General features: G+C 37.2%; 1 long non-coding RNA gene across 1 annotated transcript in view; it reads right to left on the reverse strand.

Annotated features, from left to right (window-relative positions):
* Window positions 1-721: 721 nt before the first annotated feature.
* The window catches only part of LOC135580198 (uncharacterized), a 64,412-nt gene continuing 39,940 nt past the window's right edge, over window positions 722-25,193 (reverse strand). The window contains exon 3 of the long non-coding RNA XR_010474510.1: window positions 722-1,944. This is a non-coding gene — a long non-coding RNA (uncharacterized LOC135580198). The remainder of the gene's footprint in view (window positions 1,945-25,193) is intronic.

Genomic DNA, 25,193 nt, shown 5'->3' on the forward strand with positions numbered 1-25,193 from the left:
CATGTCCTTGGCCAGCCCTGCAGCAGAATCCCAGAAACACCAATGGCTTGATTCAAATCCCATTGGAGATGGTGTAGAAGTTCCTACTAATTTCAAAAGTCTCTGATTTAGGGTTGCACTGAATTTTTCTGTGGATATTGAGCTCTTTGTAGATTTGTACCTATCCTTCTCAGCACCTTTCACATCTCTTACTCAGTCCAAGTCCAGCCAAGCTCTGGATTTCCTATGTCCACCTCTGCAAGCAATGGCTCTATATTCCTCCCAAGTAACCCAGCTTTGCTTCCACTTTCTAAACACTTACTCTCTGTGTCCAAGTCCTAACAGTTCCCTGTCCATCCATGCTGGCCTTCTGCTACACTTGCTTCACTTTTTGCAACTGCAATGGACTGCTCTGTGTCTTCAGCAGGTAGCCCATGAGGACTGACCAGCTCTTCTGGGCCTCTGCCAGGGCAATCACTCAGGAGATCCTGACAAGCAGATCTTTGAAGAAGCCAAAATCTGTTCTCCTGAAGACCTGGGTTGTGATTCACTTTAAGATTTTAACCTCCAACAGACTCCTTACAAATATATAAATGAAAGAAATTTAAACATCTACCTTGGCTACCTTTGCTCACCACTGTTCTCCCAAAATTTATATAGATGCACTAAGTTTGAGAACATCTCTCCAAGACCCATGAACTACACAAGCTAAAGTTCTAAGACAGTAGAAATTCATGCTCTGGGTTTCACAAGTTATCTGCTTCTGTGAGTTCTCACAGAACATAAGCCACATGTAGAAAAGTCTGAAGAAACCCTCACAGAATTTCCAATTCCTTCACATCATATTTTTCAGGTGATGTCACTGGATTTTGCAAGTGATTCAAAGTGCCCAAGCAAAGACATCAGTCCACATCACCTCAGGCAACAGCAGCTATTAAGCATTTCAGTCACACTTCTAATTTCTATTTATTAATAATAAAAAAAAAATCTGACAGCAAAGGGGTTTGTTTTATATTTATTTAATCAATCAACAGTGGTCATTCAGATACTGAAGTTGTAGAACAGTAGTTATAAGTATTTAGAAGTGTAACTGCACTTCATTATGAGGTCTCATCAGACTTATTGACACTACTTGAATGAGTGAATGCATTTCCCTTAGTATTCCGGTAGCAGCAGCTCTAAAACATATTATTTAATTTGCAACAAGATTTTTCCACAGTAGGAAACATTTCACCTTGGAAGAAGGTAATGAATTAAAAAATAAATTCTATCATACTGTTTAGAAAAAGGCACAGTAGGGTCTTATATGTTGACAACATTGTAAAGTATGGATTCCTTTATGACAGAAAACTGCACATTTACAAAATCTCCATCATGATGGAAGACTGTCATCTTCACCCTGAAAGCACTGTCTGGGATTATGCAACTTATTCAGTAGATCTAATACAACTACACACATACAGCAGTACATTCTGAGGAAAAATATATCTGAAGTGGTCTGGAACTTTACACACACAGTGGAAAGTTTTTATACTTCCTTTCAACTTAGATAAGAAACAGTTATTTTTAATCACCATGCAGTATTTAATAAATTGATGTAAACACCAAATTAAATTCTCTGCCAGTGAATTAAATTGAAACAAATGAAAATGCTGTGATGAAGGAAAGTTGGAGAAGTAATGCAGGACAAATATACAGACTGAAAGAATTAAAAGTGAGCATTAGAACTTAGTAGGCTATTCAAGATTTAATTAATTGTCAGCTCAAAAAGTATACAATACTAAAACCATCTGTAATACTGAAAAAAATTAAGGGAAGAGAAAGTGTAAAAGTCAGTAACATTTTTATTTAAAAAATTCCCTCCCTTATATACAGGATTAAACATTTACAACTAAACCACACCACACAGCATTTACATCTGTGTCAGTGGTCCTGATACAACTGTTAAAAGTCTCATCTGGCTCCCTGTAGGAAGAAAAAAAAAATCACAATTAAAGAAAAAAAAATAAAATAAAAAAAACAACAACAACCCCAAAACGGAATGTAAACCTTGAGTTCTGCAGATTTAATTCAGATAAGAATTTGACTTTAAATGCCAAGGCAATGTCCTTAATAGAGGCCTCATTTTAGACATTGTTTTGGAACTGGATTATTTGCCCTCAAGCAGCTGGCACAAGTCTGGCTCACTAGATGATCCAACAGGAGACTGTAGTTCCTCCCTTCATGGCAGCACAGTTTCTGAAGCACATTTCTTCCAAAATGAGAAGGCCAGAGTTGTAATGTACCAAATCCGTTCCCCCTTCACATCAGCCCACACAAGTGGAGTTGCGGACTAAAAGCAGCCTTCTAGATCACACTGACTGCAGATATAATAGGCAGGAAGGGTCTCTAAAAGGATAGGGATACTGGTGCTGCTAAAAATACAGTTCCCTAATTCTTACTATCTGTAGTTATTAAGCAAAAACTTGGTTAGACACAAATAGTGTTACTGCAACGTTAAGGGTCACAGAAATAACATTAAAATAAATAGAAGCATTCATTCAAATAATTCATAATTTAACTTCTAAATGTTTTCTTGCTAGACTTCTCCATCAGTGGCTTAAAATCTCCATATTTCAACCTTCCTGAGCTGGGATAACATTTCTTAAGAAAACTGCATTTATCAAACTTATGGTAGACCACTTTCAAGCTTAATGCATACCTAGCTATGCTTGTTAAAACAATGACCTGGTCGTCTTACCACTGAATTGATCATTTACTCCTCAACAGGGATATCAACAGTTATGATAGCCAACACCAGGAAAAAGAATCTCAGAAGGAAAAACCTCTTTTTTCAGGTCTTAAACTGTTCTCTGAGTATTATAGATCAGGACACAACCATTAAGGGCGCAAATTTTGCCACCTCTACCTATAAAGAAATTTCTTATAGGTTGTTCGTTAGAGGAAACTTTACAACTTTACATGTGTCATAGTCTGATTTGATAAGACAGCTTCCAGTTGTTCACAGCTTTTGTTTAGTACAAATACTATGCTACAGTCACAGGCAAAACACTAGACAATCTAAAAAGATACTGGGAAAGAATGAAGGTGCTGCTCTGCTTTGCTTTTTCATCATTCATCTCTTCATTTCTGACCTCTGTTCACTGAACAGAAAATCCATGTTAGAAGGAAGTGGATTAAAAAATTAATTGCCAAGGCACAGATACAATACAAAGGCAACACCCCGTTGCTCTCCTCTGGGAGGAAAGAGGGCATAGCCAGAAGAACGGGTGTGCTGCTGAGGTGTTTTTGTGGCCCCTCAGATCGGCTGCCAACCACACTATCAGAATAGGACAACACCAAGCAAGACTTCCAAGCTATCCATACACTGCAGATATGCTCATCAGACTGATCACATAACCCAGCCCTTGGCCCAAGTGCCCACACAGGGGAACCAAGAAGCCTTCATTTAACTCTTGCATATACACAAGTTTCTTTTAATTTCTCTCTCTGTGGAACACAGTAAATTAGCCCTCTATTTCAGAGGAAACTGCTCATAAATCAAGCACAAGTTAGCACAGCAATATATTAATATATTGCTTTGTTTTGTTATTTCCAGTGTCTTCCAAAGAAGGGAAAAATTGGTCCCTTCAGTAGCTACTGAAAATGACCCATAATATCACGATCTGCTAAAAAGGCAACGTGTTCAAAAAGCTACTAGATTTAGCATGAACTGACTTTGAGCAGCTGGCCTTAGCTGTCCACAGTTCACAGATAATTCTTCCTGTGCTTACAGGCTTTATAACACATAACTACACAGCTGATCTTTAATCCTCCCCTTCTGCCTTTTGTATATCCTCTACCAGTAAAACAACAGCTTGTAAAAGAGCTGCATCTTTTTTCAGATGAAAACTGACCTAATTTATGGTCTTGTTCTCAGTGTTTTATTTCAGGATACACAACTCAAAAAAAACCCTTTTATAACTGCCACATCTGGAGCAGGGGAGGAAACCAATGCTAATACTGGGACATGCTCGTTCCAGTTTCTCAAAACTGATCTCTTGTGTTCCAAGTGAATCAGCTACTGTCAATGAGCTATTTCTCCACTTAGGCTGTAATTCTCTGGCAGGTTCCTGTACCCATTGAGAAATATGCAGATTATTAACTTTTCTTTGAATAAAATGTCCTGGAATGAAAATTCATCACTTCATTTATGTACAATAGAAACATGTTCAAAGGGAAACACCACCTGTTCCTAGCAGATGGTAAATTAGCATTGGAAAGGATCACCTGTACTGGGAACCCCATTCTCTAATTCTACCATCAGGAGGTAAATCAGCAATGTAAGTCACAATGAAGCACTATCCGATTTAGCACTTGCTTTTGCTCCAGGAGCATGCCTGTAGTGCACACTGTTAAGTATCCATTCTCTTTTACTGGTGGCCATTCATCAAACTTACAAGAAGTGTGCCAAGTCTGCACCATGGCAAAAAGGACTTGGATGTAAGCCATTGCATTTACATTTATTAATGACCCTTGCAGAGGAACTTCAATACATGATATACCAACCCACTTCAGGATTTCTTTATAAGTATGTGTAATTATTATTCCCCCCACCTTTTTTCTTTTTTTAAAGCAAGCATCTAGTATCAAAATTGATGTTGATGCAATCACTCTTCTCACTCTTTATCTTCACCTGTAATGCTATCTGACAATCACATGTGTAACAAAAATTGAAAGTAACCATGAATGATGTAAACATCAATCATTAATGAGGCCTCAATAAGTGAAGCTTCTACTACACTGTAAGTCAGAGACAATATTCCTTTTCCACCAATCTCCAACTGATTACAATACTTAGAAATTTTTTCATTGTTATCAAGGCTGAAAGAAAGATGCTTCTGCACTTAAAGCACTTTTACTTTATTAAAAGCCTTTCTAATGTGAAAAATGCTCACACAGTCACTCTTGCAGCAGCTGCATTACTGTTATTTTCACCACTCCAAGTACAAAATGAGATTATGAAGGGGGTTCAAGAGCTGGATCTAAATCCCATTCTGCAGCTTCTGAACGTGCATTAATGTAATATTGTGGGATTTTTAGATACAGGCCTCAATAGCTTAATCTATGGCCTTTTCAAACATCTGGGTCATTGGCAATGTCACTGGTGCTTTTATTCTAGCTAAATCAAGTGGATAATCAGAAGTATAATCCCTGATCAGTTACTTGCCTGCAAGTCATCAAAAATACACTTACAGCAATGAATCTATCTTGCTGTGGAAGGCCTTGGTACAGCAACTTGTATTAGCCCTTTTAAAATATGGGATGCACCGTTAAAAGAAAAGGCTGATATCTTCAAGTCTATCTCAATGACTTTGTAAGAACAAGGACTCGAGATCAAAAAGGGAAGCCAGCCTCAAACTACCGTACCAAACACCTGCACAAATTGCATTCAGTAAACCTAAAGAGTTCTTAACAATGAAATGTATGTGTGTGTATATATCTGTATATACACTGCATAGCAAATTCAGGCACTGAAATAAATGGCTGAGCCTGGATTTACCAAGATACAGGCATTCAAAAGGTGTGAAAACCCAGCTCCATTTGTACCAAGTAGTACGGTGGCATTTGCCACCTGGTGGCCAGCTACCAACAGCAAGTCTGCCCTTTATAAAACTCTGTACCTGGATTCACTCTGTATTTAGCTTCCAAACCACTTGCTTTCAAACAGTAAGTCAGCGGCAGGAAGAAAGTCCTCAGCTTATGGAAGCTGTTATCCTTTTGCTTTGAAAACATCCTTTCAACAAGTTATACTTCCGCATTGTTGGTTTTTTTGTTTTCTGTTTCCTACCTGATTAGAAAGCATACCAGAAGTATCACTGGGCCAGTATGTCCAGATATGGGCACAGAGTGGGAAAAGCACCTCAGTTTAATTGTAATGCACAGAACTGCAGTGCTGGCTATAGCAGAAGCTGAATCATGCAACCTCTGCAGGCCTGAGTGTTTTTGTAAATGCTTCTGAAAGATGCGAGCTCACCATTCAAAAGCAAGAAAGCTGCATCGTTGTTGTCCCTGATGTCAACTGAAACACAAATACTCAATGATTCCTACAGATATACAGATACGAATCTGAAAAGCACACCCAGTAGCTTCAAAGAATAAGCAAGCATTTTACTGCATCTGGTATTCATCTACTATTCTGATACAGAACACGGCAAAAAGAACTGCCAGGTGGCCTTCACTGTTCAAATAATTCTCTATCGCATTTTCCCTCACTCTCCCTCGCTATCTTTGCTCTACCACCAGTGCTACTTCTCAGAGGATCTGTCCTCTGCTGTGCTCTGGCCCCTACCCAATTCTATTACTGTAAACGTGGAAGAAACAGGCCAGAAACAATGTGACCTCCCATCATGGTAACACAGCCATGCAGTGGCTCTGCGATTCTGCACTAACGGACCAGAGCAGGGGCTCAGTGTGTTCCTGCTCTGCACGGGAACAGGTAACTGAGAAACCAGCAACAACACAGAATTTTTTCCACCTTCCACCTCAGGGTTTTGGCAAAGAACGAATCATTGCTCACTTTATTCAAACCAAGATCTAGTACACTGGCATATAAATACTACCATCATATTTATGCTCCTATCTCTATTTTATAGTTTTATAACAGCCTCTTACTTTTATGGTCCCTATGATACAATGAGTTGCTTATAGAAATGCTTGCCTTTCCCACATGAAGTTAAAATTGATTCAATACTGTATTTATACAAATGGTACTTTCTTATACACATTCTTCTGCATTAGTCCACATTACATCTCATTGCCAAAGGTTCTATTGTGATTTTTTTATTTTTAGCTTCCCCAATAAAACCAAGATGGAGGTTCTACCTTAGAATTGATGTTTTCCTAGGGTCTTCTGAATTACCTTGTTTTTCCCCTGATATTTGACAAATATAAATCGCAGCATTGTATTTTATCAGTTTCCAGATTACCAACAACTCTACAGAACAGCAGCTCATGTGCTGATGCCTGCCTTTTAGCCTAATTAAAGGTACACAGCATGCACAGCACACCTTCTGTCAGGCTATAACACAGTCTGTATTCCTGCATGGAGATCCTATGTCATGCTCATCATGTGCACAGGACTAGGGACGTGCTCCTCAGCCTCAGCTTGGTGCCACCTTATATAAATAAAGAAATCCCCACAACAGAAATATTGATGCAAACTCTGTAGCAGTCATAGTAATATATGTTTATAACTTCTGTGCATGTGTGTATGAGTATTTCAAGAAACGGACAGAACATATGACCTTGAAAATTAAGCCTGTACCACAAATGGAGCAATACAATTCCTCACAGCGAACACTAATATTGTTTTCAATGCTCATGTCTCTGTATATTCTCTTCAGGCTGGAATGACACTAGCAATTACAGCTGCCATAATTAACCTTTCTAATATTTTTCTTTAGTGAGCCAATATTATAAAAATGGCAATAATGTAAAAACTGGCACATACTAGTCTATAGACTTTTATAAAAATCTCTGCATTGCTGTGATACCTCACAAAAACAGCTGAGCTAACAAGTTAGAAGTGCCAGAGTGCTCTGAATGCCCAAAATGATAGAAGCAAAAGGACAAAACTATCACTAGGAGGGGGGAAACAAACAAATAAAACCCCACTCTTTACATTTAGACTAACGAGAGACATGACAATGTTCTGAAATGTAACACAGTGATATGCAGAAGTCACGAAATCATGCAAGTGGTCCTATAGCAGCAATATACTTCATGAGTACAGCCCTGATACAGCAAGTTGTTTCCTGATGCTCCCATCTCTTGTTACCTTGTTAACACTGCAGATAACATTGAGCTGCTTGCATTTGAAAATATGACTTTATTCTCACAGAATTCAAGTTATTTGGCAACAACTTTTTTTTTTTTAATAATTCTTTTCCTTTGGATTATGACAAAGTCAGCAAGCCCTTGATGCTCAAATTTCTGCACAGATCACTTTTCTTTCGATTAAAAATTTCAAATGTAAGTCACATGCACCTTTTTCCTTTCAGGAAGCAGGTTGGAGAGGGCTGGAAATTAAAATCTCAGTATTCCATTTATCTCATTTTAACCTTAATAACAAGGCTTAGGCATAATGGAATCTCTCCTGTCTACCTTTGATTGGCTTCATATGATCCAAACCAAACAGAACTCACTAAAAAAATCTGTCGCTGACTCAATGGGTCCTTTGTTATCTATTAAATGAGCATATAGTTCCAGCTGTATGTTTAAATAAGAATTTATCCAGCATTTGAACTATCTGAAGATGACAATCTAGAAATAAATCCTGTAATGACAGGCAACATTTTTTTGTTTGAGAGTTTGCCCTTTCTTTCAAATTATTAGCATTTTATCAAGACTTGTTCTGATAAAGCACTTGGAAACCTGAAATTCAACTTGAAATACATTGCAGCCTTTACTTTCCAAGGTGAAAATCCTCAAAGTTCTATCTTTTACAAAAGTTGGTCTAAAAAAACCACTATGTTTTCAGACACTATTTGTGGACATTATTTGTCCGTTTTACTTCTGGAGAAGATTAAGGGAAATAGACATTACCTAATAGCCCACAGCGGTCAGCTAGGCACTAAGCTGCAGTGGAAGCTTAGCTTACTAAAGGCACTAAAGTCAAGGGGAAATCAAACCTGATGTAAATGGATCATACAGCATGGAAAACGAAAAGCCTCCCTGATTCTCCTTGTCACAGTATCACAGAAGTTGAAGGGACTTCTGGAGATCACTCATCCCAAACAACCCCTGTGCTCAGAACATGGTCCACTACAGCTGGTTGCTCAGGACTCTGTCCAGCCAGGTTTTGAGTAGTTCCAGACGTGGAAACTTCACAATTCTGAGCACCCTGTTACATGTTTGACCACTCTTCACAGTATTTTTTTTTTCTTACACATAAGTTAAATTTCCAGTATTTCAATTTGTGCCCACTACCTTTTATTTCAGCTAAATAACCTTTCTACAAGCAATTAGAAATAGTTTATACTTTAAAAACTGTTATTTGGTGCAAACAAACTGAAAAAAATTATCTGCTTACCTCCAGGTTACTGCAAAACGTGGCCTTGGTCCCACAACCCTTGCTTATGCATGGCTATCTTCAACAAGAAAGAAGCCCATCTTACATTGGATCTGGCAAGTGTAGCATCTTAACAAGACGTTGGAGCCACATTATACCTCGAACTATGTGTATGACGTGGAATATCCCCCTCACACAGGATTGAGGGCTATTACTCCCATTACAGAGTCACAAACTTTAGGATTATAGTAGTAAAACTGCAATTTTTCCTTGGTCAAAGCTGTGCAGTTTTGGTTGTTTTGTGTGTTTGGGGTTACACAATACAGTAAAAGCAACAGTACTGCAAATGAGAAAGTGAAAAAAAAAAAAAATGTACAAATGCAGAATGCTTGGAGACAAGGAAAGGCTGGAGTCTTCTACCTCTGATAATAAGCAAAGATTGAAAGGCATGAGGAAAAGGGAAGAATGTGCTAAACCAACAGTGCTACTAGAAATTCCAGACAAGACAAGCGCAGCAGAATGCAAAGAAACTTGACAGACAGTTCGGCAAACAACTGACTTTTTAACTTTTTTTTTTCCTTCTTTGCTAATCTGGCCTGTACTACTTCGAGCATTGCCCTGGCCCAATTTAAATACAGCAGCCTTCCTTTACAACAGATTTTTCATCTTTAATGCTATTTTACAATTGGCATATAAAAGAATGTATACCCTTTTGGTACTTATCCTTCCTACAGGAAATACATATTAAGGACTATATTAAAGGCTGAGCAACCCAAACTTAACTAGGTTTGCACAGACTGTGAACAATGGCAAAGGAAAAGTTTCTGAGTCATCACAAGCAGGGTAGTTTTTCCTAAGACTTGTCCTAGGACAAACTGAGCTACCTTTCACAGCATGCTGGACCTCTTCTAACTTCAAGCTAAAACTCTGATGAAAATTTGTTTCAGCTATTCTCTGACATTGTCAGAGAGGTTCTAGCACAGGGTGTCCACATCATCACTCAGTCTTCATCATACACACTGCCATCAACAAGTGAGACCAGTGGAAGGACTTTCAATCTTCATAGGGGTCCAGTAACCTTAGTCCTGAAACAGACACCATCCTTTTGGGGAGAGATTCAGAGGGGTAAATTGACATCCTCTGTTCACTCTTCCTTTTCTCTCTTGAGTTTGCTTCTACTTCTAATGAATACTGTAATTAAAGCTGCAACATTTTAAGGATTCAGTTGAGATCAGCAACTTATTTACCATTATGCTAAAAGCTACTTCATGCTGACTGCTAAACACTGACCATCCAGCTCGATTCAGACCTACAGCTACCACCCTCTGAACCATCTATATTGTCTTTATGATAGTCTGAATACAGAAGACTACAAAAATGTATTCATTCTCTCTCAAGGTGAACAAATTTAATTTCCTTCATGCATAACCCAGCAGTCACATATGAATGAAATATCTCTATAAAGAACCAGAAGAGATTTCCAGTTTAGATGGCATGTGTCCACCCCCAGCAGAAATGATGAGAAGTACAACTTGTACATCTATACCCTAGCCACATAGATCTTTTTTATCTATAGACATTTCTGTATTGTAATTTTCATCTCCAGGATCCCTCTTATCAGCCTGTCCAATATTTCAAATAAAAGATTTCTTGTATTAAAGTCATGCAAAGTTAAAAAAACGAGGAGGGAGTTATCCCAGTAGGTTTCTTTTGTGTAGCACAAAGCAACTGTAACTCTGAAATGCCTGCCACCTACTCCATCACAGGTTTGAATGGCAGCTGCTTCAGTAAAACAATAGCAGCTCTGCAGATGCCAACGCCAGACAATGGCTTGACATGCTGAACCGTAGTTCAGCAGAGTTACGTTGTGCTTGAAATCTGATTGAAGCGATAATATTGGGATGACAGTTGGAATGCTTTTATCTCCTTTTCTTATTGTGTTTCTACATAACTTTACTACATTACCTAAGTTAAAAATCACTGACCATCCCATAGTGCTGTATAAAAAAACTGGTTTTACACAATTGTTTTACTTGCATTCTAAATATCTTTAATGTAGCTTTTCAATCCCCCCAAGTGGACCTCTTCAAATTGATGTTTAAATGAAAGAAGGCATTACTTTCATATGGTGCACTTGACTAAGCAGTAAATATATGATAAAATAAAAAACTACCAAGATCTGTTCCACCTTTACGTAGTGTCTCCCTTTAAAGAATCTCTGTACGATCATTAATTTAGTCTCTTAAGACCAAAACTTCGAAGACATGTGCCTGTGTGTGTATATACATATTTATTGCCCCAAACAGCAAAGAAATTATGCATCCAATATATAAACACTCAACAGTAACAGAGCACTAAATGCTAAAGAAAAATTCAGGTTAATCTACAATATTTATGTTGACTTTAGATGCTTCTGATTAGAGTTATCTGTTTATGTTTTCATAGAAAAGCTAATCTGAAATACTGAATTACACAAGTCCCAAATGCCACTTGATAATCATGAATAATCAAAGATACAGTGGTTTGACTTTCATTAAGAACCATGCAATTTGGTTGAAAATTTCCTGATTTCAATAAATCTTCTTGTTGTTTGTTCATGTATTGTTTTATCCTTTATTATGCTTTTAAAATCACATCGTGAGCTTTTCCCTCTCTTCAATAGCTGATCTTTTAATGTAAAGGTTCTGTTCTGCCTACCCAGTAAAAACAGTGCTTTGAATGTATCACCTTCAAAAGACCTGGCACAAATTAAACCTCAAAGTTTTCCCTGATAAAGATAGTTAAAAATATGGACCTATATGCTCAAAGGAATTCAGACGCTCAGCTACCACCAAAACTAACCGGTATTAAAAAAAAAACAGGTAGGAGTTGGCAATTCTGGACCTACTTATCCTTTTAATCACTGACAAAGACAAGAGAAATGAAGTAATTTACCTGTGTATTCACAAGTCATTCAGTGCTAGAATTATGACCCAGGTCTCCTGACATTCCTTCCAAACACAATGCATTTCAATACTATTTTTTCTTCTCCATTTCTAAGAAACTTGCAGCTGTGTTCTGCTCAATATATGAGGATCCCCAAAAGGATAAATTATGAGAGGGTCTATATAATATATGAAATTGTATAAGGCACTAAATCTTGTAAAGCATGTGCTAACAAGGAGATACAGCTTGGCTTGGTCACGTAAGAGCTACTACCATCTCTACTATTAACCCAATGAAAAACTCTAAGGCTTAACCATAATTATTTGTTTCCTCAGAAGCTCCCGGGTTTGTTTACCATCAGATCTGGCCACAAGTTCCACTTACTCAGATTTTACTAAGCAATCTACCTAGGCTTGGTACCGAAAAATGGCAGACAGGAGATAATGAGGGGGAGGGGTTAATTATTACTGTTGGTTTTCATTTCTACATTTCTTTAAGAGAAAAAAAATGTGACCATTCCTTGGAATTTTAAAAGGCACATGCCCTAAAAGAAAAATAAAAATAGTAATTAAAAAAATAATAAAAATAATTTTTAAAAAGCAAGCAGCTGTTTTACATTGCTTGTAAAACAATTCCAATGACCCAGAAAACAAAACTTTCACTAATATGGATATTTCTAAGAGCAGCAAAACTGAGCCTAGGATCTAGGTTTGTAAAAAGCAAGCTGGTACCCCACCAGACTCTGTTAACCACAACACACAAGACTATGAGTTCCACATGTTCTGCCATTTCACATGCATTTGGAACACATCATATGGTAGAAGCAGCTTATTTGTGTAGTTGGACTGCCCTTTTCTTCTCCTTCTCTCATGCACAGACACATTTTTCTCCTCTTTCAGCTGTTATTGGTGGAAAGACATTACAGTCCTCACACTATTGCATTCTTCACAGCAAGGATCCTGTCTGCTTACAAATGTCAACCGGTCTGTTAGCACAGAGAGGAAAAATGCAATACCATCTGACTGGTTAAATAAATAAATGCCTTTTCCACAATTCTAAGTCATCCATCCGATGTGAAACTACAGAGACCATCCTTCTGCTTGATTTATGATGCCCTGTTAGCTACAGAATTACTTAGCAAAATCAGTTTGGCTTGATGTAAAATTCTTTCTCTTCACCAGTAGAAAAAAACGTAAGCCCCACAAAAAGAAGACATTAATTTAGGAATAGTTGAGCTATCATTGACTTATCAAAATAAAGTTGGAGACATAAATCAATTCTACCGCCTGGACAAAGATAAATCAATAAAGCTCAGAAAGATATTATTGATTTTGTAGCCATCACTCAAAGGCTCTTCATTTGATTCCTCAGCCATCTGTTTAATTGAAATGATAATTCTGATAACTTCTGGTAGGCCCTGTGCATGTTGACTTTGAGACTATGTTATTCAATCAAATACAGATGGTGTATGACCTCCTGTCAGTGAGAAACCTAAATGTGTTATCTACGTGGATTAGTTTGGATAGATACATTTTGTATTAAACAGGATGCTTCTGTCTAAACTTCTTCTTACATGACCTTGAACAGGTCAGTCTTTTGTTCAAATCATCCTTTAGTTCCAGCTAATTTTCCCTCTTCAGCCCACCAGTAGCTGAAGAATAAACAGTTTAAAATAGTATCTGACATTCATCTTCCAAGCATTCTTCCTGTCTTAATTTCTGCAGAGATTGAATCACCTGTATTTATGCTTAATATGTACAGCCCAAAGAGAAAAAACAAAAGTAGAAAAGCTGTGAAATGTGTCTTCAGTACAGATATTTCAATGTGTTTATGGATATGTTACTCAAAATCTAACAGAATGAAAAACAGTATTCATCTCTCAGCTAATATGGTAGTGCATGAGGATATGTACGCTAATTCTATAAATATGCAGCTGGGAAAAATGCTATACAAAATTACGCAGTAACTCAATAGTGAGAGACTACAACCAAGACTGTTACCTCATTTTAGAGAAGTTCCTTGTTACGTATTAACAGATTCTTTTATATGTCAACATACAATCGAGATCTTTTCTGCTTTGCTCAAAAAGCAAGAAAAAGCTCCTGGTGCTCTATAGTATCCTCCTCCTTCATCATCAAGTTACTGTGGCAAAATACATACCATTGTACTACAGAAAAATAGCAGACAACGTATTGTACACTCTTCTTCCAGTGCTATAATTAGATAGAAGAATGAAAATGCACATCAGAATCTGAGGACATCAACAGAAAATTATTGAGCTGTCAAGTGTATTTGGCACAAGCTTTCCCCACCACAGTTAACTTGCTCCCTAACTAAAAGACCTCAAAGACATAAAATAATATACATCGTAATTAAGGTACAAGGTTAAAATTTTTAATCCTGCTTTGTTTTTATCGTACTGCAAGTACACAAGAAAAATCAGGGCCACACTAACTTGAAAACCATAGAAAATAAATACATAATAATTCTAAAGGAGTTCATAAAATAGTAGTTATGTGACTTTCTGTGTTGGAGCCATACTGAATCCACATATTACATCAGCACTGGGAAATACAGAATGACGTAAAGCAACATTAAGTTCTAGATTAATGGAATATGTGAAAACAGAGTCTTTGATACTATAAATGACATTTTATTTCCAAATAATTAATCTGAACCAAGTTAAAACAAAGATATTGAATGTTCAGCTATAGACTATTCTGTAACCATACAACTGTACCACTAAATGGTATCATGGCAATCATCCCCTAATAGGATTGGAATTTGTGTTTCCCATATTACGGTGCAGCAGAATTAAGTGGTGAAAACTTTCCAATTATAGACATTTGTCTCAAGAAATGACTGCTGTGTATTGAGAAGGAGACAGTGGGGAGCTATGGAAGCAGTTACCTTTCCTCCAACCAAGATGAGTCACCTCAGGCAGCACTTAGTACTGCCAACAGTGGGCAAGTGCTGCCTGAGCGGGGAACCATTTGCTGGTAGGGAACATTCTGGAATTCTCCTGTGTTTCAGATTCTCCATGAAGCATTCAAAGAGCTGCTGTCTGTCAAACAGTAAATTCCTCAAATCTGCACAAAGGAACCCAGAAAACTGTGAGGCTTATAGCTGTATGAAGCCAGGGGAATTGTCATTAGAGCAAGATCACTCTTCAGACTGTAGGAGAACCTTTTTGACCAAAAGTCAACTTTGGACTTCTATTCCATCGCAGGCTTGTCATCCCTCCTCAGAAGGAATTTACAGAGAAATTACAGCTCTACCCCAACAAAATCATTGCAATGGGCAGTGTATTCCTTTCAGTAAATACGGAGGAAAGAATTCATGTACATCTTAAGGCTTCCACTTCTGTCAGAGCAATAAATTGGCTACAAGGTGATGAGATCTTTATACACTTTTTCCCCTTCCATACACATGAAAAAAACAGAAGGAACCAAGCTTTCATGATAACATTCTTTAGAAGAGTACCGGAGGAGGGATTTTTGGTAGGAAAAGAGCTCTAGCACATTGGCAGGATTTTTAACCTGCACTGGAGCCAGCTGTTAGATACTGTTCAGCTAATCTTACTTTCTTTTGACTCTGTCCACTGTAGAGTACGATGTCAGCATAAATGGGAAATTATACTTTCTGCAACAATCCTACATTTTAACAGCATTTCCCGGTAGCATTAAATACAGTTAGGGAAGAATTTTGCCTAGAGAAGCAGGGAATTTAAAAACCTGCACACTTTTTCATCCCCATTTTCAGTGTCTGTAGTTGAAGTAGCAACCAAGATTTGAGTGTATAATGCTGGCCCAGCACACCAATTAACTCTGTAGTTGGAGGGCAGATCTTAACTTAGTACCATAGTGCAAACATTAGCATCAATTAATATGCTATTTACAACAAACAATATGCTTTATAGTGTTAAAATAACTAAATCAAATAATATAGCAGGCATTTTAAAAAAAGAAAATATCCCGGAGAATGTTGTTTTTTATTTCAGTCCTAATTTCTGTGTCTATCATGATGAAAGAGCTTGAAAGAAGATATTTTTTCATATATGAAGACTGTCAGCTGTCTATTAGTGACATAGTTTATGATTTTTATTCCTGGTATAGTTTGTCAGAGAATTAAGTGCCTCAAAGAAGGGAGAAGGCAGAGAATGCTATATAATCAGTATTCTGAATAAATATCATTGTGTTTAATAGCCTCCTCACTCTCTTTGGTATAGACAATTGAATTTGAAAAGCAAATACAGGGCCAGATAGTAGCAAAAAACATTCTACCTATAAATGTAGTAAGCAATGATATCCAATGAAAGCCAATAAATAGCATTTGATGATGCGAGACTAGGAAAGAACAGTCTGCACAACAAACATTTTGATAAATAATTTTCCATATAAATTTATGTGTTTCTTTAGCTATTGATTACCATTACAGAGCAGGTAAAATTGACATGTGCATGAAACAATAATGAGTTAAAATCAAGTTTCAGATAGAGTATCTGTGGTTCATCTCCGTGTTTAGAATTAAATAGAAATGCTCAAGGTCTGCAATAGATTCTGTAACCAGCTCTACCACAGACCTGTCAAGGTTGACTAGCCATCCAAAACATCATTCTCCTGTAATCTCACTGAGAAGCGGTGACAGTGCAAAGACGCCAGTCCTTGAAGGGATTTACCTCCCAGCCAGGTTCTGCTGATTACAGGGTTTCTGTGCCACCCTCGCTTCATGTACAAGAAAACAAAATCAGAGTAGAAACTTTAATCACACCACCTGATTGGCAGAGGCTGAGGAGTGGAGTAGAAAGATTTCTGAAGTAAATGACATTATTAAGTTGGGTTTGCTTGCTTTTGTTTGTTTGGGTTTTTTTTTAAAAAAAAAAGGGGGAGGATCAAGTTCTCTTACTGCCAGAGCCCTGAACTTTCCTACAGTTTCTCCATTTGCAGCAGCGCACAGGAGCTGTTCATCCTGCACAGGACAAAGTGCCTTACAATTCAAAATCAAGGTAATAATGTACCATTTAAGATTATTTCCTTTGTACACAGAATCCAGACCCTGCCAATTCATCTGGAGAAAAGTGGTCATGCTTTCATTTCTTATTAATTATAAGTTTACTCAAAAAGGACTTCGAGCCCCCTAAAGAATGAATAAATTTGTGCCAATACTAAGAATTTCAAACATCTACAGATTAATATAAATTAAAAATGAAAATAAGAATAATAAATATTACATTTTAAATCAAGGGAATTATTCTAGTTTTATCATGGGGACTGTAATTACATTACTTTACATGGTGAACAGAAACTATAAAGGATGAATCCACTCAGGAACTAAATATGCTTTTTGCAACTCTTCTATAAAGGATACATATGATATTTCTCATATGAACAAGAAAAGAATTACTTAATTCCCACACAAAGGGGTTGATTTACTTTCACAGTTCCTAAAACAAACTCATAGAAAGAGGCAAGCTTTGATGTGAAATACATTATCTTAAATTGTATGGGCTAACAAAGGCCGCCAAAAAATGTATCCTCCGGTCAAGATTAAAAACTACAATAAAATTACTGCCTAAACTGTACATTATCTCCATCTTTGGCTGGACAAATGATACCACATGGAAAACAAAGTAAGGAGAAGATAAGCACTTACCCAACTGTAAATATAAGCATTTGAAATATACATTCCTAAATAGCAACACCTTTCTGCCTCTGAGATATCTACCAGTAATGATGCAAAAGAGCGTTATCACAATCAAGAAACAGATATTGTTCATTTTCTTCTAAATGTTTTTCAGTTGATACTAATGCATTGAGAATAAATCTTTATGAAGATCACAATCACCAAAAAACTATGTCTGTTCATATAAATGCTTTTAAGAAGCATTATCAAAATCCTCCCAAGAATGTTTCCAAAGTACTATTTGTGAAAAAATGTTTAAAATTCATATGACCAGATGAACAAGTATAAAGTATAGTGTCACGCTAGTCTTTATAGATTTTTTTTTTTTGTCATTTTAACAGAAACAAACACACAAAAGTAAGGAAAAAAAAACCTGCACAAGGCACTGTAGAAGTAGTGACTTTTAGAGGGGCAAACCAGTTACACTGTTTAAGGAAAATGTGGTCAAAACTTGGCTTCAGAAAGGCATTCTGATGGGTTAACTAAATGCAGCAAATTCCTCCAGTAATTTCAAACTGAGCTCTCCACCCCATAGTCTGCACTTGCTAACTAATTTTGCCTAAGGCTTTAGAAGAAACAAGAGGTGGCTGCATTTCAACTGCACAGTAATTGTGGTGTTAACGTGACACCCCTCTCAGAGGCAGCCTGGTGCTTCACCTTCCCCAACTGAATCATGATTTTGTTAGTCTGGCCCTTTCTGCAAAGAATAATACTCTCCAGCCCTACACATGGGTCTGTCTCCTCTTCCCAGCTCTTCTGTTCAGCAGGCCTGGCAAAGAATTGTCGAAGGCTTTTTGGCACCCTTTGTAGAGGGTGCTACCAGAACAACAGAAGTCTGTAATCACTTTAATGAAGGAACTAAAGCACAACTTGGTCTCATCTTACTTCTCTCCCAAAGAAACCTGTCACCCCAACAATCATTTTGACTGAGACAGAATATTTCTGCTTGATTCTACATCCTGATTTTACAGTAACAGAGGAAGCTGACGTATGACACCACTAACAGTAATCACACCAGAGAAGTGTACCTAAAAGGAGGATTGGAAATGTTCTGCATATGACCCATTTATGTCTGAAAACTCAAATTCTGAGGTACCACTTCTATCATACCAGTAAAGAATTGCTATGCATATTTGTGCTGTGTTTCTAAGCAGAAGCTAAAGACATCTCAATCTATCCCTCCAGCTGCCTGATGAGTATGTCTGGAGGGCCACGACATTTAAATAAATGCTTGGTACTTTAATCTGTGCTTCAGAGTGAACTTTCAGAGATATAGTAACCAACAGATAAACCCAGGCACACACAAACTCTTGGATAGTTTACCATTCTACTTAAAATAAATATTCATTTATTCAAATCCTAGGATTTGGGAAGGTTTCTTATTAAAAGGAGCAAACAATGAAAGTACAAACTGTACTAAGAAGTATTGATAAGATGGGGGTATACTAAGCCCTGTCTTCCATTTAAATATGACTGCTTCATGACTGAAGTCTGCAGTCTAGTTTTGTTCTGGAGAATCAGTTTAGTACTATACACAGGTAAGGCAAATGTCTACCAATGCAAAAATGTATTATGAGTTTTCAGGAACCCAGTAATTTCACTGATGTGCATGGAATTATCAGTTCTACAAGGTTGCTTGGATTTTATGCTGATACACTCACAAGGAAGAATCATGTAACAAATGCAAAACCAATTATTTTTTAATTAAAAGTTTTATTTACTAATTCAGAAAATACAGACAATACTGTACACCTTACATGATCAGGCACACCAAATCATACAGCAAAAGAAAAACTGGAATGAACAAGAAATTGCCGTGGGCTTAATACTCTGCATTGTCCCACAGAACCTGGCTGAGTTCCTGCCCATACAACAGACCTTTGACAAGTACCTGAATCTCTCAGTGGGAGAGTAATTGGGGAGTTGGCTGGCTAGAAAACAAGAATTTCATTGGCAGGGGAAGCAGTGGGGGAGTAATGACAATTTAGCACTTCCTTTGTTCTCTCAAGATAGAACTGAGATCATTGCAAAATTGTACAAAAGTCAGGAAGACACACTCATATGCCCCATAACAGCCTAGTGGTTATGGCACTCAGGCATCTCTCTTTCTCCCTTTACATGCTTTTAATGCTGCAAAACTCCCCTACAGGCATGGGCAGATATTGCTGCTCCTGCATTCCTCCCCACAAGAGCTAATGGTCCCTCCTTTCCCCATGCAGCTCATAGAATCATAGAATCATTTCAGTTGGAAGAGACCCTCAGGATCATCACGTCCCACCATTACCTAACTCTAGCACTAAACCATGTCCCTAAGAACCTCACCTAAATGACTTTTAAACACCTCCAGGAATGGTGACTCCACCACTTCCCTGGGCAGCCTGTTCCAACGCTCATCTTAAGACTCAGCCCCATCTCTTGTTTTATCCCCATGACCCTGACAAAAACCAGAGCCTTCAGTGAAAGCTCTAGGAAATGACAGGATAGAACAAAAAATGTCACATTTAACATAACATTCAACCTTACTTTTTGTAACTGCCGCTGTGTTATTCTTGTTTCAACACACTTGCGGTTGATATATGTGAAATACTTAAATCAAGATGTTTATGGAAACAAATACCAAAACAGCTCTTTCCAAAACACAGAAATGAGTGCAAGAGGAATTTCTACAAATAAACTTACCATGTGGCCTGCTCACATTACAACATCTGGAAAAAAACCTCTTTGTCAAGCTCTTCTGAATTTTCTGATCTTTATTGAATATCACCCTTCCTCCCTCTCCACCTCCTCAGTCCTTAAAAATTTTATTTGCTAATTTTTTCTTTTCTTAGGTCTCACAAACATTAGTCAAGGCAGATTCTAGATTAATTTTTTGCTTCTTTTTTAAGAGACTTTCTTTCCTGCTGGCACTTGACTGATGTAGTCATACTGTTGGTCTTAAAGTTTTACGTCTCAGAAAATGTTGTAGCAAAGAACCATCAACTTTCAAAAAGTTGTGCTTAATTAAAAAAAAAAAAAAAAAGAAAAAAAGAAAGAAGGTACACATTTGAAATGCTAAATTGAGTGCTTAGATACAACCCATCTCCTGAGAAGCTACAAAGCTGGTGTCAATCAAATGAGAGTAGGCAGAATGGTGAGGGAAAACAAAATATCCATCTAGATGTTAATGAAAACATACCCAGTGCAATAAGAAAATATGGTAACACCCATTCCTGCTTAACTATGGATTAAACAAGTTTTCTCATGCTGCCACTCTACTGAGGATTAAGGTGATAATGGGTGTATCTGTTAAGTGAAGGCACTGCTGTACGGTACCATGCTAAAGTGCACAGCGCCTTTCACTTTGATTTGCAGTTATTATCATTTAGTAGTAAATGGGCCTGAGTAACCAGGTGGTTAATCTTTCTCTTTCATTACGATCTGTGTGATGTGACAAGAAGGAATGTTATCATAACTCAAAGACAACAAGGATTATGTGAATGACAGCTGTTTGAAGGGCCTTGAGAAACATCTTTATCCTAAAAAAAAAAAAAAAAAAAAAAATTGCTACACCTATATATCCATCATTCAACATAGTAAAATATGCCATCCAGTACTTATAAGGAATCTTAGATGAATTGTAAGTAACAGAAAAAAATTAAGTTGATTATACTTTCCTGCAGTTTAGAAGTTATCAAGGATGATTTTGTGTGTCAGTCCAAGAACTTCAGCTAGCTGTGAATCTGAAACTTCAGTTCTCACAGTTCATAGTTTAAACTCTTAAAAATACACATACAGTGATTAGGAATTAAATTTAGAATGTTTCAAACCATTCATTTTCATGACAGACATTTGAATTGGGCTCAATTTCGAGTTCACTTATGCAGTTTTACCTTGGAACAATATTGCCAATAGTGTTGGCTTTGGTCTTCAGGGTTGGAAATCAGTCACTTCTACGATCACATGTGAATGACTTGCAAAAGTATCCTACTTTTCTGTATTGGTGATCACTGTCAGCCCTCTCTCAAAGACATTAGTACAGGAATACCAAACTGATTAAGAAAATGCAAATTTTAGTATAAGGGCAAACCCAAGGCAGTAAACCCTCACTTTATGGCTAAGCATTGTTTTCCATTTTGCTGCTGAATATGAGAGTCTGTGTTCTTAACCGTACAGAAAGAAACAATTACCTCTCAGAAGAAAAAGAAAATATTAACCCATGCAAGTTTAAAGCATTATTGTTAGGTTTGGCAATTTTTGGAACATGAGAAATTCCAGAGAACAGGGAAGAAAAAGGAAGGAGCAGAAGAAGGCAATCAAAAATGTTTTTGATTCACAAACAAATGGACAATGAATAAATAACAATTTGATGCAGGTTGACACAATCTCTCAGGAAAATCATAGGAAAAGTGATAATAGGTGCACTTGAAAAATAAAGATTAATAATGCCAGCCAAAAGCTTTATACCTCCATTTATTGGTCGGACATGTCTTTTGTTGAGGAAAGTACAATATGGTCAAGAAAATTAACTATGTATTGAGAAATTATAGCTAATATGAAGTGCTTCACAACATTCAGATAAAAATAGTGGGATATGCCATTGTAATTTTACTAAATTTACCAAAAAATACTTATTCTTAGGGGCAGGTTTGCAGAGGTAAACCTAACAACAACGACAAATCCCACAACAGTAATGAGTAATACATCATTAAGTATAAGTATCTATTTATTTAAATGTGAGTCCTTAACTAACCTAGCTGAGCAACTCTCCCACTGTCACATACTTCAGTCTTGACTGAACTCTTTCCTTTTCCTGTCAAAGTCTATCAGCTTTGTCTATAATACTTACTGAGAACTCTTTCAGTAGTGTCTTTGAGAGCACAGACACAGTCCTTTTTCTTTTTTTAGGTGAGAAACATCTCTTCCCATTTTGCTACACTGAGATTGATCTATGGCTGATGAAACAAAGTCTTCTGAAATTTCCATGATTTTTTCTGTTTAAAAAAACCTCACTCCACATCAAATATACATGTAACACAGCATTCAGCAGTCTCCCATATGGCTTCATACAGTCTACTCTAGCATGGCTAGCAAAATATGTTGCAGTTTTCATACTGCTTAAGAATCTACTCTTGTCAGAAGTTAGTCTAACCTCTGACTACCTCATTTTTGCTGGCCAATAGAGCTCACAAATTAAAACTGAAGCTGTATTTACCTGTTCTGTATAGCTCTGATGAGACTTCCAACTGCTTGGTTCTTTCATTCAGTTTGATTTTCTAAACTTGCTTTAGTCTTTTCAGCACATCATTCAAAGACTATTCAAGGAGGTATGGCAGAAGGCAGCAGCTTTCTTCAATGTCTAAATTCAAGAGAGCTACTGCTTAGTATGAACTTCTGTAGACCTTCTACAAAGTACAGGTCCAAAAGTCTTGTGCGCTCACTACAGGGTGAGACCTTTCAAGAAAATATTATGTTTATTAAATGAATACTGGAATGGACATGACATTAAAAAATAGAAGGCCTTATCTCACAGTGACAAATTTTACAAATTCTATGCACCTCATTAATAAGGAGATAGTTAAGAGCATGAAAAACAGGGGGACAAAGTCTGCTACCAGGTGGCTTTTAGTGACAAAAAATTGAAAAAATGAAAGCCAAGAGCTGCAGTGAGACAGGTTTCCATAGGAATTTTTTTTAAATTAGCAGCTGGTAAAACTAGGCATTGGAACCATTTTCCTAGTGTTGAAGGGAAATCTTTACCATTTCAAGGCCATATGAAGGAGAAGAAACATAGCAAACTCTGACTCTGTTACACTCAGTCATCAGAGCTCTATCACATACTCCTGCTTACCCATTAAATGTAAAAGATGCCTAGCAATGACTTTATGCAACGCTGCTACTCTTTATCAGGTTCAAGGTGAACCTCGAGAGCCAGGATTTATAGACAGCTCTAAAATATTGAGACACATACAGTTTGATAGCCAGACTAAGGTTGCAGGTAGGTACTATTAGAAGCTCCTTAATCAAAGTTCTGTCTATATGGGGTTGAAAAATAAGAAAAAAAACACCAAATAAACCTTTCTTCTTTTATTTTTTTTTTCCTTTTCTAAATGACAACAAATTGATTTGGAGCCCAGATCAGGATTAATATTTTTCTAATGCTGTTGAATATGTGCAAAATTGATTTTAAATGTTCCAAATGAACACTAGGATGGTAGGGGAAAAGAGGACAGGAAAAATAAACCGATTTTGCAGGCAAGTTGCCCTTGCTTTCTGGGTGATGAAACAATACTCTGGATGACAGATCTGTTTACATGTATCATTATTCCCCTACAATAGGTCAGGCTCTTGAGTTGCTCCTGTTATTTTCACCCTTGTTCCTGATCCACATAAAATTACTTCAGAATATAAAAAAATCCAGATGAAAATGATGGACACGGTTTTTTACATCAGCAGTAGGACTGACCCTTTCATAAAACTTTTTGTAGCAATCAGAATTTGGTTATACTTTGCCACATAATAAAACCAGCTATAATAGCTTTCTCCTAGTGCCGCTATACCTGATCTAAAGTTCTGTCAAGATTTCCACTGTAAAAGCAATCATTAGGGGTTTATATCTCAGCTCTTTTTCAGTCACACGGGGTTACAGTTGAAATAAAACTTGTTGGCTTGTATGCATGTTCCATACTAGGGGGAAAAAAAAAAAAAGGCGAGGTGGTGGTGGGCATAGGATTAACTGATCGAAATATTTGCTTGATGTAGAATCCTGAAAAGCATTTTCAGGTAGTTGCAATTATCTGAGTCATGACAAAACTAACATTTAGCAGTTCTCTAAGTTCAGCACAGGTGCATCTTCTGCACTTAAGAAACTAGCAAATATTCAACAGCAACAGGTCTGAAACAGAACTGTGGGTTCTAACATTCCTGACACACAGATGTGTGTGGCTCTGTGGCTCAAATCTGGTATCCAATACCTGCCAGACCACCACAACTTCAACAGGGCAAATCTGGAAGTAAGAATCCAAATGACCAAAAACGTGGGAAAAACATAGATCTAAGCTCATTGCTAGGATAAATGTTTGTCTTTATACAGATAGGCAGCAGAACACCCTTATCATTAAATCTGTTATTCTATCACACAACAAAATTACCCTAATTCAGAATTCCTTTGATACTAGGAATTGTTCTATATGGAAACAATTAAGCTACTAGCTGGAGCAATTTAAGGCAGTCCTGAGACTAATCTCAGCAGCATCAAGGGCTACAAGACTGTTCTTGCTCAAAAGTACATTGAGTCTATCTGACACATTTGAAAAAAAATCAGCCCAGAGCCTACTTTTATCACGCCTATTTTACATGCAACAAGAATCTCCAAGTTAAAAAGTTAATTATTTGTGTGCAAGGCACTATACTGATAACTGCATTTTATTAGTAGTAATGGAATATGATCATTTGCAGCTGATGTAAATAGCTTTTTAACTGAAGGAAGGAAAGTTAGATGGGTCACAAAGCTGCCCTGTAGGTTTCTGAATTTTTGTTTTCCCCATTCAGCTTACAGAAGTCAATAGAAGCAGCATGG

The sequence above is a fragment of the Columba livia genome, chromosome 9 (genome assembly GCF_036013475.1).
Source record: "Columba livia isolate bColLiv1 breed racing homer chromosome 9, bColLiv1.pat.W.v2, whole genome shotgun sequence".
NCBI lineage: Eukaryota > Metazoa > Chordata > Aves > Columbiformes > Columbidae > Columba > Columba livia.